Below are 14,455 nucleotides of genomic sequence, written 5' to 3'. Positions count from 1 at the left end.
TTAGAATTTTTTATTTTATATGAGAGAGCATACTGAATTGCTGTATATACTCCAAAACAGGGCAGAATAGGGCATTGTATATTTTTTCTGACATATTATATTCAGAGCAATTTTGTTTTCTACATTGGGGAGCCTAGATAATATTTAGATTTTTTCGATTTGGGTAAAATTAGAATTTCTGTATTTTACATGAGAGAGCATATTGAGTTTGTGTATATACTCCAAAACAGAGTAGAATGGGGCATTGTATATTTTTTCTGACATATTATATTCAGAGCAATTTTGTTTTAACATTGTGTTGCCTAGATAATATTTAGATTTTTTCGAATGGGGTAAAATTTGAATTTCTCTGTTTTACATGAGAGAGTATCCTGAGTTGGTGTATATACTCCAAAACAGATTAGAATGAGGCATTGTATATTTTTCCTAACAGACTACATTCAGAACCATTTTCTTTGAACTTTGAGGCGCCTAGATATTATTTAGATTTTTTTCGATTCGCATAAAATTAGAATTTCTGTATATTACATGAGAGCATATGGAGTTGGTTTATATACTCCAAAACAGAGTAGAATCGGGCATTGTATATTTTTTCTGACAGATTATATTCAGAGCAATTTTACTTTTAACATTGGGGTGCCTAGATAATATTTAGATTTTATTCGATTCACGTAAAATTAGAATTTTCGTATTTTACATGACAGAGCATACTGAGTTGGTGTATAGACTTTAAAAGACAGTAGAATAGGGCATTGTTTATTTTTTCTGATAAATTATATTCAGAGCAATTTTATTTTTAACATTGGGGTCCTTAGGCAATATTTAGATATTTTCGATTAGGGTAGAATTAGAATTTCTTTAATTTACATAAGAGAGCATATTGATTTGGTGTATATAGTACAAAACAAAGTAGAAAAGGGCATTATATATTTTTTCTGACAGATTATATTCAGAGCAATTTTGTTTTTAACCTTGTGGTGCCTAGATAATATTTCGATTTTTTTCGATTCGCTTAAATAGTAATTTCTGTATTTTACATGAGAGAGCATATGGAGTTGGTGTGTATTCTCCAAAAAAGAGTAGGATAGGGCATTTTATATTTTTTCTGACAGATTATATTCAGAGCAATTTTGTTTTAAACACTGGGGTGCCTACATAATATTTTGATTTATTCGATTCAGGTAAAATTAGAATTTCTGTATTTTACATGAGAGAACATATTGAATTGGTGTATATACTAAAAACAGGGTAGAAAGGGCATTGTATATTTTTTCTGACAGATTATACTCAGAGCAATTTTGCTTTTAACATTCAGGTGCCTAGATAATATTTAAATTTTTTTTTGATTCGCTTAAATATAGAATTTCTGTATTTTATATGAGAGACCATATTGAGTTGCGTTATATACTCCAAAACATAGTAGAATAGGGCATTGTATATTTTTTTCTGACAGATTATATTCAGAGAAATTTTGCTTTTAAAATTGAGGTGCCTAGATAATATTTAGATTTTTGTCGATTCGCTTAAATATAGAATTTCTGTATTTTACATGAGAGAGCATATGGAGTTGGTGTATGTACTCGAAAACCGAGTAGAATAGTTCATTGTATAATTTTTCTGACAGAATATATTCAGAGCAATTTTGTTTTTAACATTGGGGTGCCTAGATAATGTTCAGATTTTTTTCGATTCACGTAAAATGAGAATTTCGGTATTTTACATGAGAGAGCATACTGAGTTGGTGTATATACTCCAAAACAGAGTAGAATAGGGCATTGTATATTTTTTCTGACACATTATTTCAGAGCAAGTTTGCCTTTAACATTGGGGTGTCTAGATAATATTTAGATTTTTTTTGATTTGCATAAATATAGAATTTCTGTATTTTACATGAGAGAGCATATGGAGTTGGTGTATATACTCTAGAATAGAATAGAATAGGGCATTGTATATTTTTTATGACAGATTGTATTCAGAGCGATTTTTTTTTAACATTGCGGTGCCTAGATAATACTAAGATATTTTTCGACTCGAGTCAAATTAGAATTTCGGTATTTTACATGGGAGACCATATGGAGTTGGTTTATATACTCCAAAACATAGTAGAATAGGGCATTGTATATTTTTTCTGATGGATTATATTCAGAGCAATTTTTTTTAAATACTGTGGTGCCTAGATAATATTTAGATTTTCGATTTGGGTAGAATTAGAATTTCTGTATTTTACATGAGAGAGCATATTTAGTTGGTGTATATACTACAAAACAGAGAAGTAAAGGGCATTGTATATTTTATCTGACAGATTATATTAAGAGCAATTTTGGTTTTCACATGGGGTGCCTAGATACTTTCTAGAATTATTTCGATTCGCTTAAATATAGAATTTCTGTATTTTACTTGAGAGAGCATATGGAGTTGGTGTATATACTTCAAAACAGAGTAGAATTAGGCATTGTATATTTTTTCTTACAGACTATATTTAGGACCATTTTCTTTTAACTTTGGGGTGCCTAGATATAATTTAGTTTTTTTTGTTTCGCGTAAAATTAGAATTTCGGTATTTTATATGAGAGAGCATATTGAGTTGGTGTATATACTACAAAACAGAGTAGAAAAGGTCATTGTATATTTTTTCTGACAGATTTCATTCAGAGCAATTTTGTTTTTAACATTGGGGTGCCTAGATAATATTTAGATTTTTTTCAATTCTCTTAAATATAGAATTTCTTTATTTTACATGTGAGAGCATATGGAGTTGGTGTATATACCCCAAAACAGAGTAGAATAGGGCATTGTATATTTTTTCTAACAAACTATATTCAGAGCCATTTTCTTTTAACTTTGGGGCGCCTAGATATTATTTAGATCTTTTTTGATTCGCCTAAAATTAGACTTTCGGTAATTTAAATGAGACAGCATATTGAGTTGGTGTATATACTCCAAAACAGAGTAGAAAATGGCATTGTATATTTTTTTCTGACAAATTATATTCAGAGCCATTTTCTTTTAACATTGGGATGCCTAGATAATATTTAGATTTTTTCGATTCGCGTATAAATAGAACTTCAGTATTTTACATGCCAGAGCATATTGTGTTGGTTTATATACACCAAAACAGAGTAGAAAAGGGCATTGTATATCTTTTTGGACAGATTATATTCAGAACCATTTTGCTTTTAACATTGGGGTGCCTAGATAATATTTAGATTTTTTATGATTTTCGTAAATTTAGAATTTCGGTATTTTACATGAGAGAGCATATTGAGTTGCCCTATGTACTCCAAAACAGAGTAGTAAAAAGAATTGTGTATTTTTTTGACAGATTATATTCAGAGCAATTTTGGTTTTAACGTTGGAATGCCTAGATAATATTTAGATATTTTCGGTTCATGTAAAATTATAATTTCTGCAATTTACATGGGAGAGCATATTGAGTTGGTGTATATACTACAAAAGAGAGTAGAAAAAGGCATTTTATGTTTCTTCTTACAGATTACATTCAGAACAATTTTGCTTTTAACATTGAGGTGCCTAGATAACATTTAGAATTTTTTTAATGTGCGTAAATTTATAATTTCGGTATTTTACATGAGAGACAATATTGAGTTGGTGTATATACTCCAAAACGAAGTAGAAAAAGTCATTCTATATTTGTTCTTACAGAATATATTCAGAGCCATTTTCTTTTAACATTAGGGTTCCTAGATAATATTTAGATTTTTTTCGATTTGCGAAAAATTTGAATTTTGGTATTTTACATGAGAGAGGATATTGAGTAGATGTGTATGCTCCAAAACAGAGTAGAAAAGGTCATTGTATATTATTTCTGACAGATTATATTCAGAGCAATTTTGCTTTAACTTTGGGGTTCCTAAATAATATTTAGATTTTTTTCGATTCCCGTAAAATTAGAATTTTGGTATTTTACATGAGAGAGCATATTGAGTTGGTGTATATACTCCAAAACAGAATAGAAAGGGCATTGTGTATTATTTCTGACAGATAATATTCCGAGAAATTTTGCTTTTAACATCGGGATGCGAAATTAATATTTAGATTTTTTTCAATTCGAGTGAATTTAGAATTTTTGTATTTTACATGAGAGAGCATATTGAGTTAGTGTATATACTCCAAAACAAAGTATAAAAGGGCATTGTATATTTTTTCTGACATTTTATATTCAGAACAATTTTGCTATTAACATTGGGGTGCCTAGAGAATATTTAAATTTCCGTTGATTAACGTAAATTTTTAATTTTGGTATTTTACATGAGAGAGCATTCTGAGTTGGTATATGTACTCCAAAACAGAGTAGAAACGGGATTGTATATTTTTTCTGACAGATTATATTCAGAGCCATTTTTTATCAACATTTCGGTGCCTAGATAATATTTAGATTTTTTCGATCGAGTATATATAGAATTTCAGTGTTTTACATGAGAGACCATATTGGGTTGGTGTATATATTCCAAAACAGGGTAGAAAAAGGCATTGTGTATTTTTTTCTGAGAAATAATATTCATACCAATTTTGCTTTTAATATTGGGGTGCGTAGATAATATTTAGATTGTTTTCAATTCTCATAAATTTAGAATTTCGGTATTTTACATGAGAGAGCATGTTGAGTTGGTGTATATACCCCAAAACAGAGTATAAAAGGGCATTTCATATTTCTTCTGACAGATGATATTCAGAGCAATTTTTCTTTTAATATTGGGGTTCCTAGATAATATGTAGATTTTTTTCGTTTCGTGTAAATTAGAATATCAGTATTTTACATGGAAGAGCATATTGAGTTGGTGTATATAATCCAAAACAGAGTAGAAAAGGTCATTGTATATTTTCTCTGACAGATTATATTCATAGCAATTTTACTTTTAACATTGGGGTGCCAAGATAAAATTAGATTTTTTCGGTTCATGTAAAATTAGAATTTCTATATTTTACATGAGAGAGCATGTTGAGTTGGTGTATATACTCCCAAACGGAGTAGAAAAGGCCATTTTATATTTTTTCTGATAGATTATATTCATAGCAATTTTACTTTTAACATTGGTTTGCCTAGATAATATTTAGATTTTTTTCGATTCGCGTAAAATTAGAATTTCAGTATTTTACATGAGAGAGCATATTGAGTTGGTGTATATACACCAACACCGTGCAGAAAAGGGCATTGTGTATTTTCTCTGACAAACTATATTAAGAGCAATTTTGCTTTTAACATTGGGGCGCCTAGATAATATTTAAATATTTTCCGACTCGAGTCAAATTAGAATTTCGGTATTTTACATGAGAGAGCATATTGAGTTGGTTTATATACGCCAAAACAGTGTAGAAAAGGGGATTGTATATTTTTTCTGACAGACTATACTCAGAGCAATTTTGCTTTTAACATTGGGGTGCCTAGATAATATTTAAATATTTTTCGACCCGAGTCAAATTAGAATTTCGGTATTTCACATGAGAGAGCATATTGAGTTGGTTTATATACTCCAAAATAGAGTAGAAAAGGGCATTGTAGATTTTTTCTGAGAGATTATATTCAGAGCAATTTTGCTTTTAACATTGGTTTGCCTAGATAATATTTAGATTTTTTTCGATTCGCGTAAAATTAGAATTTCCGTATTTTACATGAGAGAGCATATTGAGTTGTTTTATATACTCCAAAACAGAGGAGAAAAGGGCATTCTGTATTTTTTATGACAGATTATATTCAGAGCAATTTTGTTTTTAACATTGGGGTGCCTAGATAATTAGATTTTTTCAATTTGGGTAAAATTAGAATTTCTGTATTTTACACGAGAGAGCATAATGAGGTCGTGTATAACCTCCAAAACATAGTAGAGTAAAACATTGTATATTTATTCTAACAGGCTATATTCAGAGCCATTTTCTTTTAACTTTGGGGCGAATTGATATTATTTAGATTTTTTTCTATTCTCGTAAAATTAGAATTTGAGTATTTTACATGATAGAGCATATTGAGTTGGTGTATGTACTCCAGTACAGAGTAGAAAATGGCACTGTATATTTTTTATGACAGATTATATTCAGAGCAATTTTGATTTTAACATTTTGGTGCCTAGATAACATTTAGATTTTTTTCGATTCACGTAAAATTAGAAATTCAATCTTTTACATGAGAGAGAATACTGAGTTGGTGTATATACTCCAAAACAGAGTAGAATAGGGTATTTTATATATTATTTTACAGATTATATTCAGAGAAGTTTTGTTTTTAATATTGGTGTGCCTAGGTAATATTTATATTTTTTCCAATTGACGTAAAATTAGAATTTTGGTATTTTACCTGAGAGAGTATACTGAGTTGGAGTATATATTCCAAAACAGAGGAGAATAGGACATTGTATATTTTTTTGACAGATAATATTCAGAGCAATTTGGTTTTTAACATTGGGGTGCCGAAAATATATTTAGGTTTTTTCGATTCGGGTATAATTAGAATTTCTGTATTTTACATGAGAGAGCGTATTGAGTTGGTGTACATACTCCAAAACAGAGTAGAATAGGACATTGTATATTTTTCCTGAAAGATTATATTCAGAGCAATTTTGCTTTTAACATTGGGGTGCCTAGATAATATTTAGATTATTTTCGATTCACGTAAATTTAGAATTTCGGTATTTAAGCTTACGGAGCATATGGAGTTTGTGTATATACTTCAAAACAAAGTAGAAAAGAATATTGTATATTTTTTCTGACAGATTATATTCAGATCAATGTTGCTTTTAACATTGGGGTGCCTAGTTAATATTTAGATTTATTTCGATTCGCATAAAATTAGAATTTCGGTATTTTACATTAGAGAGCATATTCTGTAGGTGTATATACTGCAAAACACAGTAGAAAAGGGAATAGTATATTTTGATTGACAGGTTATATTAAGAGTCATTTTCTTTTAACATTGGGTTCCTAGATAATATTTAGATTTTTTTCGATTCGCTTAAATATAGAATTTCTGTATTTTACATTAGAGAGCATATTGAGCTGGTGTATATACTCGAAAACAAAGTAGAAAAGGGCATTGTAAATTTTTTCTGACAGATTATGTTCAGAGTAATTTTGCATTTAACTTTGGGGTGCCTAGATAATATTTAGATTTTCTTAGATTCACGTAAAATTAGAATTTCTCTATTTTACAGGAGAGAGCATACTGAGTTTGTGTATATACTCCAAAACAGAGTAGAATAAGACGTTGTATATTTTCTCTAACAGACTATATTCAGAGACATTTTCTTTTAACTTTGGGGCACCTAGATATTCTTTAGATTTTTTTCGATTCACATAAAATTAGAATTTCGGTATTGTACAGGAGAGAGCATATTGAGTTGGTGTATATACTCCAAAACAGAGTAGAAAAGGGCATTGTATATTTTTTCTGACACATTATATTCAGAGCAATTTTGCTTTTAACATTGGGTTGCCTAGATAATATTTAGATTTTTTTCGATTCGCTTAAATTTATAATTTCTGTGTTTTACATGAGAGAGCATACGGAGTTGGTGTATATACTCCAAAACTGAGTAGAATAAGGCATTGTATATTTTTCCTAACAGACTATATTCAGAGCCATTTTCCTTTAACTTTTGGGCGCCTAGATATTATTTAGATTTTTTTCGATTCCCGTAAAATTTGAATTTCGGTATTTTACCTGAGAGAGCATATTTAGTTGGTGTATATACTCCAAAACAGAGTTGAAAAGCGCATTGTATATTTTTTCTGACAGATTTTTTTAGGAGCAATTTCGCTTTTAACATTGGGGTGTCTAGATAATATTTAGATTTTTTTCGATTCCCTTTAATATAGAATTACTGTATTTTACATTAGAGAGCATATGGAGTTCGTGTATATTCTCCAAAACAGAGTAGAAAAGGGCATTGTATATTTTTTCTGACAGATTATATTCAGAGCAATTTTGCTTGTAATATTAAGACGCCTAGATAATATTTAGATTTTTTTCGATTCGCTTAAATATAGAATTTCGGTATTTTACATGAGAGAGCATACTGAGTTGGTGTATATACTCCAAAACAGAGTAGAATAAGGCATTGTATATTTTTTAACAGACTATATTCAGAGCCCTTTTCTTTTAACTTTAGGGCTCCTAGATATTATTAAATTTTTTTGATAGACGTAAATTATAATGTCGGTATTTTACATGAGAGAGCATATTGAGTTGTTATATATACTCCAAAACAGAGTAGAAAAGTGCATTGTATATGTATTCTGACAGATTATATTCAGAGCAGTTTGTTTTTAACATTAAGGTGCCTAGATAATATTTAGATTTTTTCGATTCGGGTAAAAATAGAATTTCTGTATGTTACAAGAGAGAGCAGACTGAGTTGGTGTATATACTTCAAAGCAGAGTAGTATAAGGCATTGTATATTTTTTGAAGCAGACAATATTCAGAGCCATTTTCTTTTACCTTTTTGCAGCCTAGATATTAGATAGATTTTTTTCGATTCGTGTAATATTAGAATTTCTGTATTTTATATGAGACAGCATAATGTGTTGGTGTATATACTCCAAAACAGTGTAGAAAAGGACATTGTATATTTTTTCTGACAGATTATATTCAGAGCAATTTTGCTTTTAACATTGGGGTGCCTAAATAATATTTAGAATTATTTCGATTCACGTAAAATTATATTTTCGGTATTTTACAGGAGACAGCAAACTGAGTTGGTGTATATACTCCAAAACAGAGTAGAATACGGCATTGTATATTTTTTTGACAGATAATATTTAGAGCAATTTTGTTTTTAACATTAGAGTGCCTAGATTATATTTAGATACTTTCGATTCGCGTAAAATTAGAATTTCTGTATTTTACATGAGAGAGCATATTGAGTTGGTGTATATACTCCAAAACGGAGTAAAATAAAGCATTGTATATTTTCTATGACAGACTATGTTCATAGCCATATTCTTTTAACTTTGGCGCGCCTAGATATTATTTAGATTTTTTTCGATTAGCGTAAAATACTATTTTCTGTATTTTATATGAGAGACCATATTGAGTTGGTGTGTATACTCCAAAACAAAGTAGCAAAGGGCATTGTATATTTTTTTATGACAGATTATATTCATAGCAATTTTCTTTTACCATTTGGGTGCCTAGATAATATTTAGATTTGTTTTGATTCGGGTAAAATTAGAGTTTCTGTATTTTACATGATAGAGCATATGGAGTTGGTGTATATACTCCAAAACAGAGTAGAATAGTGCATTGTATATTTTTTTGACAGATTATATTCAGAGCAATATTGCTTTTAACATTGGGGTGCCTAGATAATATTTAGAATTTTTTCTATTCGTTTAAATATAGAAGTTCTGTATTTTACATGAGAGAGCATATTTAGTTGATGTGTATACTCCAAAACAGAGTAGAATAGGGTATTGTATATTTTTTCTGACAGATTACCTTCAGAGCAACTTTGTTTTTAACATTGGGATGCCTAGATAATATTTAGAGTTTTTTGATTTGGGTAAAATTATAATTTCTGCATTTTACATATGAGCATACTGAGTTGGTGTATATACTCCAAAACAGAGTAGAACAAGGCATTGTATATTTTTTCTAAAAGACTAGATTCAGAGCCATTTTTTTTAACTGTGGGGCGCCTAGATATTATTTAGGTTTTTTTTCGAATCGCGTCAAATTAGAATTTTGGTATTTTAACTGAGATAGCATACTGAGTTGGTGTATATACTTCAAAACAGAGTAGAAAAAAGCATTGTATATTTTTTCTGACAGATTATATTCACAGTAATTTTTCTTTTAACATAGGGGTGTCTAGATAATATTTAGATTTTTTCAATTCGGGTAAGTTAGAATTTCGGTATTTTACATGAGAGGGCATATTGAGTTGGTGTATATACTACGAGAGAGCAGATAAGGGCATTTTATATTTTTTCTGTCAGATTATATTCAGAGCAATATTGATTTTAACATTGGATTACCTACATAATATTTAGATTTTTTCGATTCGGGTAAAATTAGAATTTCGGTATTTTATATGAGAGGGCATATTGAGCTGGTGCATATACTCCAAAACAAAGTAGAATAGGGCATTGTATATTTTGTCAGACAGATTATATTCAGAACAATTTTGTTTTTAACATAGGGGTGCCTAGATAATATTTAGATTTTTTCTATTTGGGGAAAATTAGAATTTCTGTATTTTACATGAGAGAGCATATGGTGTTGGAGTATATACTCCAAAAAAGAGTAGATTAGGGCATTGTATATTTTTTCTGACAGGTTATATTCAGAGCAATTTTGCTTTTAAAATTGGAGTGCCTAGATAATATTTAGATTTTTCTCTCCTCGCTTAAATATAGGATTTCTGTATTTTACTTTAAAGAGCATATTGAGTTGGTGTATATACTCCAAAACAGAGTAGAGTAAGGCATTGTATATTTTTTCTCTCAGACGATATTCAGAGTCATATTCTTTTAACTTTTGAGTGCCTAGATATTATTTAGATATTTTTTGATTCGTGTAAAATTAATATTTCGGTATTTTACATGAGAGAGCTTATTGAGTTGGTGTATATAAAGCAAAACAAAGTAGTAAAGGGCATTGTATATTTTTTATGACAGATTATATTAAGAGCAATTTTGCTTTTAACATTGGGATGCCTAGATAATATTTAGATTTTTTTCGATTCGGTCAAATATAGAATTTTTATATTTTACATGAGAGAGCATATGGAGTTGGTGTATATATTCCAAAACAGGGTAGAATAGGGCATTGTATATTTTTTATGACAGATTATATTCAGAGCAATTTTGTTTATAACATTGGGGTGCCTAGCTAATATTTAGATACATTTTGATTCACGTAAACTTAGAATTTCGGTATTTTACATGAGAGAGCATATTGAGTTGGTGTATATACTCCAAAACAAAGTAGAAAAGGGCATTGTATATTTTTTCTGACAGATTATATTCAGAACAATTTTGCTTTTAAACTTCGGGTCCCTAGATAATATTTAGATTTTTTTCGAATCGGGTAAATTTAGAATTTCGGTATTTTACATGAGAGAGCATACTGAGTTGGTGTATATATTCCAAAACAGAGTTGAATACGGCATTGTATATTTTTTCTGACAGATTATATTCAGAGCAGTTTTGCTTTTAAAATTGGAGTGCCTAGATAATATTTAGATTTTTCTCCCCTCGCTTATATATAGAATATCTTTATTTTACATTAAAGAGCATATTGAGTTGGTGTATATACTCCAAAACAGAGTAGAATAAGGCATTGTATATTTTTTCTGACAGATTAGATTCAGAGCAATTTTGCTTTTAACTTTGGGGTGTCTAGATAATATTTAGATTTTTTCAGATTCACGTAAAATTAGAATTTTTCTATTTTACAGGAGAGAGCATACTGAGTTTGTATATATACTCCGAAACAGAGTAGAATAAGGCATTCTATATTTTTTCTAACAGACTATATTCACAGACATTTTCTTTGAACTTTGGGGTGCATAGATATTATTTAGATTTTTTTTTGATTCTCGTAAAATTAGAATTTCGGTATTTTACATGAGGGAGCATATTGAGTTGGTGTATATACTCTAAAACAGAGTATAAAAGGGCATTGTATATTTTTTCTGACCCACTGTATTCAGAGCAATTTTGCTTTTAACATTCGGTTTTCTATATAATATTTAGATTTATTTCGATTCACATAAAATTAGAATTTTGGTATTTTACATGAGAGAGCATACTGAGTTGGTTTATATACTCCAAAACAGAGAAAAATAGGGTATTGAATATGTTTTATGACAGATTATATTCAGAGAAATTTTGTTTTTAACATTGGGGTTCCTAGATAACATTTAGATTGTTTTCGATTCTCTTAAATATAGAATTTCTGTATTTTACATGAGAGAGCAAGTTGAGTTGGTTTATATAGTCAAAAACAGAGTAGAATAGGGGATTGAATATTTTTTCTGACAGATTATATTCAAAGCCATTTTGTTTTTAACATTGGGGTGCGGAGGTTATATTTAGATATTCTTCCATTCACATAAAATTAGAATTTCGGTATTTTACATTTGAGAGCATACTGAGTCGGTGTATATACTCCAAGAGAGTGTAAGATAAGGTATTGTATATTTTTTCTAACGGACTATATTTAGAGCCATTTTATTTTAACTTTGGGGTGCCTAGATATTATTTAGATTTTTCTTGATTCACGTAAAATTAGAATTTCGGTATTTTACATGAGAGAGCATATTGAGTTGGTGTATATACTCCAAAACAGAGGAGAAAAGGGCGTTGTATATTTTTTTGACAGATTATATTAACAGCAATTTATTTTTTAAAATTCCGGTGCCTAGATAATTTTTAGATTTCTTTTGATTCGCTAAAATATGGAATTTCTGTATTTTACATGAGAGAGCATATGGAGTTGGTGTATATACTCCAAAACAAAGAAGAAAAGGGCATTGTATATTTTTTCTGACAGATTATATTCAGAGAAATTTTGTTTTTAAATTGGGGTGCTTATATAATATATAGATATTTTTGATTCGGGTAAAATTTGAATTTCGGTATTTTACATGAGAGAGCATACTGAGTTGGTGTATATACTCCAAAACAGAGTAGAATAAGGCATTGTATATTTTTTCTAACAGTCTATATTCAGAGACATTTTCTTTTAACCTTGGGGCGCCTAGTTATTATTTAGATTTATTTCGATTCGCGTAAAATTAGAATTTCGGTATATTACATGAGAGAGCATATTGAGTTAGTTTATATACTGCAATAAAGAGTAGAAAAGGGAATTGTATATTTTTTGTGACACATAATATTCAGAGCAATTTTGTTTTTAACATTGGGGTGCCTAGGTAATATTTAGATTTTTCGATTCGGGTAAAATTAAAATTTCTGTATTTTACAGGAGAGAGCATACTGAGTTCGTGTATATACTCCAAAACAGAGTAGAATAAGGCATTGTAAATTTTTTCTAACAGACTATATGCAGAGCCATTTTCCTTTAACTTTGGGGCGCCTAGATATTATTTAGATTCCTTTCGATTCACGTCAAATTAGAATTTCTGTATTTTACATGAGAGAGCATACTGAGTTGGTGTATATACTCTAAAACAGAGTAGAATAGGGCATTGTATATTTTTCCTGACAGATTATATTCAGAGCAATTTTACTTTTAACATTCGGGTGCCTAGATAATATTTAGATTTTTTTCGATTCTCTTAAATATAGAATTTCTGTATTTTACATGAGAGAGCAAGTAGAGATGGTGTATATAGTCAAAAACAGAGTAGAATAGGGCATTGAATATTTTTTATGACAGAGTATATTCAGAGCAATTTTGTTTTTAACATTGGGGTGCTTATACAATATATGGATTTTTTTGATTTGGGTAAAATACGAATTTTTGTATTTTACATGAGAGAGCATACTGAGTTGGTGTATATACTCCAAAACTGAGTAGAATAAGGCATTGTATATTTTTTCTAATGGACTATACTCAGTGCCATTTTCTTTTAACTTTGGGGGCTTAGATATTATTAAGATTCTTTTTGATTCGTGAAAAATTCGAATTTCGGTATTTTACATGAGAGAGCATATTTAGTTTTTGTATATACTCCCAAACAGAGTAGAAAAGCGCATTGTATATTTTTTTATGACAGATTATATTAAGAGCAATATTGCTTTTAACATTCGTTTGCCTAGATAATAATTAGATTTTTTTCGATTCACGTAAAATTAGAATTTTTGTATTTTACCTGAGAGAGCATATTGAGTTGGTCTATATACTCCAAAACCGAGGAGAATAAGGCATTGTAAATTTTTTCTAACAGACTATATTCAGAGTTATTTTCTTTTAACTTTCCGGCACGTAGATATTATTTAGATTTTATTCAAATCGCATAAAATTAGAATTTTGGTATTTTACATCAGAGAGCATATTGAGTTGGTGTATGTAGTCCAAAACAGAGTAAAAAGGGGCATTGTATATTTTTTCTGACAGATTATATTCAGAATAATTTTGCTTTTATCATTGGGTTGCCTAGATAATATTTAGATTTTTTTCGATTCACGTAAAATTAGAATTTCGGTATTTTAAATGAGAGAGCATACTGAGTTGATGTATATACTTCAAAACAGAGTAGAATAGGGCATTGTATATTTTTTCTGACAGATTATATTAAGAGCAGTTTTTTTTTAACATCGGGGTGCGTAGATAATATTTAGATTTTTTGGATTCGGGTAAAATTAGCATTTCTGTATTTTACATGAGAGAGCATACTGAGTTGGTGTATATACTACAAAACAAAGTAGAAAAGTGCATTGTATATTTTTTCTGACAGATTATATTCAGAGCAATTTTGCTTTTAACATTTGGGTACCTAGATAATATTTAGATTTTTTTCGATTAGCTTAAAT

The sequence above is a fragment of the Callithrix jacchus genome, chromosome 6, assembly GCF_049354715.1.
Source record: "Callithrix jacchus isolate 240 chromosome 6, calJac240_pri, whole genome shotgun sequence".
NCBI lineage: Eukaryota > Metazoa > Chordata > Mammalia > Primates > Cebidae > Callithrix > Callithrix jacchus.
The sequence above is the reverse complement of the archived record's forward strand: the minus strand, read 5'-3'. Positions refer to the sequence as shown.